The following is a 3,843-nucleotide window of genomic DNA, read 5'->3' as shown; positions in this document are numbered from 1 at the left end:
GTAGTACCAGGCAATGGAACTCATACCTGGACATCTGAATTAGAGGGAACAATACCAGATAAATATACTTTTTAAAGCCCAGTGGTCAGGGACCAGTGCTCAGGGATGATGGGAGTTGTATTCCCAAAACATCTGGAGGGCCGAGTTTGCCTATGCCTTAGTTAGAGACACCACTGAAGACTACCAAACCTTTGAAAATGCAGAGGTAGATTTAACTAAGGATGAGAACAACCATACTGTCTAAGTTCCTTTATTTTTTAATATTTCAATTATTTTCTTTTTTAACCTTTTGTATTATATTATTATTATTATTATCATTATCATTATTATTATTATTATTGGTATATGTCAATGTAAACATATATTTTGGTTGATGGGTGGTTTTTAAAATTGTATTAGCCTGTATTTTTTTTAACCAGTAGTTGATATGGCCACAATGGTTGAAAAGAACAATAATAAACTAACACATCTGAGAACCACCATACCACGACGCTAGAGCATTAGTTTTGCATGCAGAAGGTTCCAGGTTCAATTCCCAGCACCTCCAAATAGGGCTGGAAATGTCCCCTGCCCCAAACCCTAGAGAGCTCATGGAACCTCTGGTGCACAGATGTTGGACTACAACTCTCATCATCCCCAGCCAGCTTAGCTAATGGTCAGAGAGGATCACCCTATCTGCATAACCTAGGAATTCTAAAATATAGACGCGCTTTTACTCTCGCAAGATTGAATATATTGCCCTCGGCTGTTCTTGAGGGGCGATTCCAACAGATTCCACACGAAAAACGCTTATGTCCCGGTGGAGATGGCAGTACCGAATCATTGGCGCACGCCCTTCTGACCTGCACTCTTTATAAAGACTTGAGGAATGACGTTATCACCCCTCTTTTATTGTCCATTCCGGGTCGCCCAACCACTGCCACAGTGTCTTTTCTCTTGGCAGACAAAGATAAGCAGGTGACAGCAAAGGTTGCAAGGTTTTTAGCTGGGGTTTATTACCGTTTAACATTTATTTAAAATATGTGATAAAATGAAGCAGGAAAACAAACTGGAAAAGGTACAAATCCTATGACGTAAAATTGGAATTATGAATATATATTTAAAAAATTAAAAAAATTCCAGTAGCACCTTAGAGACCAGCTAAGTTTGTTCTTGCTATGAGCTTTCATGTGCATGCACACTTCATGCACACTGTAGAAATGTGCATGCACACAAAAGCTCATACCAAGAACAAACTTAGTTGGTTTCTAAAGTGCTACTGGACACGGGGAGACACACACACACACACACACACACACACACATAATAATAATAATTTTTTATTTATACCCCGCCCTCCCCAGCCAAGGCCAGGCTCAGAGCGGCTTACAAGCAATAATGAAAACAAGATGAATGATTACAACTTAAAAACAAAAATAGAATACAACATTAAAATAATGGAACATTAAAATATTAAAATGTAGCCTCATCGCAGGAGGAGAAGGAAAAGAAAAAAGAAAGAGAGGGAGGGAGGGAATCAAATTGGCTGCAAGCCAAAGGCCAGGCGGAACAACTCTGTCTTACAGGCCCTGCGGAAAGAAATCAGATCCTGCAGGGCCCTGGTCTCATGAGGCAGAGAGTTCCACCAGGCCGGAGCCAGAGTTGAAAAGGCTCTGGTTGAAGCCAATCTAACTTCCTTAGGGCCTGGGACCACAAGGGTGTTGTTATTTATGGACCTCAAGGTCCTCCGTGGGGCATACCGAGAGAGGCGGTCCCATAGGCCATGAGGGTCCTAGGCCATGAAGAGCTTTAAAGGTCAAAAGCAGCACCTTAAATCTGACCCTGTACTCCACCGGGAGCCAGTGCAGCTGGAAAAGCACTGGGTGAATATGCTCCCATGGCAGAGACCCCGTGAGGAGCCTCGCTGCAGCATTCTGCACCCGCTGGAGTTTCTGGGACAGCTTCAAGGGCAGCCCCGCGTAGAGCGAATTACAGTGGTCAAGCCTGGAGATGACCGCCGCATGGATCACTGTGGCCAGGTCGGGGCGGGAAAGGTAAGGGACCAACTGCTTGATGCGGCGAAGGTGGAAAAATGTCGCCTTGGCTGTTGCTGTAACTTGCGCCTCCATGGAAAGGGAGGCGTCAAGGATTACCCCCAAACTCTTAACGGAAGGCAATGGCACTAATTGGGCCCCCGCAAGTGAAGGGAGTTGGTCCCTCATCCCCATGCCATCCCGACCCAGCCATAGGACTTCTGTCTTCGAAGGATTTAGTTTCTAAAGGATTTTGTTGTTGTTGTTTAGTCGTTTAGTCGTGTCCGACTCTTCGTGACCCCATGGACCAGAGCACGCCAGGCACCTCTGTCCTCCACTACCTCCCGCAGTTTGGTCAAACTCATGCTGGTAACCTCGAAAACACTATCCAACCATCTCGTCCTCTGTCGCCCCCTTCTCCTTGTGCCCTCAATCTTTCCCAACATCAGGGTCTTTTCCAAGGAGTCTTCTCTTCTCATGAGGTGGCCAAAGTATTGGAGCCTCAGCTTCACGATCTGTCCTTCCAGTGAGCACTCAGGGCTGATTTCCTTCAGAATGGATAGGTGTGATCTTCTTGCAGTCCATGGGACTCTCAAGAGTCTCCTCCAGCACTATAATTCAAAAGCATCAATTCTTCGGCGATCAGCCTTCTTTATGGTCCAGCTCTCACTTCCATACATCACTACTGGGAAAACCATGGCTTTAACTATACGGACCTTTGTTGGCAAGGTGACGTCTCTACTTCTCAAGATGCTATCTAGGCCTGTCATTGCCCTTCTCCCAAGAAGCAGGCGTCTTTTAATTTCGTGGCTGCTGTCACCATCTGCAGTGATCTCTAAAGGATTTAGAATATATATATTCTACTGCGTCAGACCAACACGGCTACCTACCTGAATCTGGAATTATGAGGCAGAATGGAGGGAAGTCTTAGCTTGTATGAGCAAATAACGAAAAAGTATCATAAGGATGTATTTAATATTATAAAATGGAAAACTTAATAAATATATTGTTGTTTTTTTAAAACCGAGAGAGCTGGAGCCTCGGCTGCACAGTTAGGAGGAGCGGGGTATCTCTGCCCTCAGGTTTTACCTCACTCGCTTCTTGTGGACGCAAATCCCCAAATTTCACGTGGGGTGGCAATCTTTATAGTGCAGGCTTTGAAACTCAGGGCTACACTGACTGGGTAGTGTGTCCCAGACCTGGACCTGTTTTAATTCTTTGTATTACCTTTTTAACCTAATGTGCCGAGCCTATTTTGGGGCTATTATATGTTTTATATACATCTGCATTTTAGATTCCCGGCGCTGGCAACTAAATTTTTACATTATTGTTTTAGGGTAATTTAAATGTCACAATGCCAGTAATATCGTTTGAATTTTGTTTTGTCAGGTTGCTTCTCTCTAGTATTTTTGTCTTATCCTGCTATGGCTGTATGCTAATGCAATAAAGGTTTGATGATGATGATGACCTCACTCCCAACCTTTCTCAGCTTCCTGCCCCCCGGCCACAGGACCGCACTTAATCCATTAAGGTCGCCCCCCAGCAAACGCGGCCCTAGAGACTCCCCCCCCAAAAAGCCTCCCCGCCTCAGGAGGCAGACGCCATTCTCGCACCCGACACTCACCTGCCCGGGGCGATCCCTGTGGGGAGCCCGCCCTGCATTGCCCTCGGTCGGGGTGCGGAAAGGACGGGAAAGCGCGGGACCCCCCCCCCAGCCCCCTTCGCACGACACGCGCAGACCCGCTTTCCTCCAACCGCTTTTCCAGGAGCGGCTGCCCCCGAAGGAAGCGACCCGGAAGTCCGCTCCCAGTCTCTGGGAAGAGTTCCTGAT

This window comes from Podarcis raffonei, chromosome 11 (genome assembly GCF_027172205.1).
Source record: "Podarcis raffonei isolate rPodRaf1 chromosome 11, rPodRaf1.pri, whole genome shotgun sequence".
NCBI lineage: Eukaryota > Metazoa > Chordata > Lepidosauria > Squamata > Lacertidae > Podarcis > Podarcis raffonei.
This window is presented reverse-complemented; position numbering follows the sequence as displayed.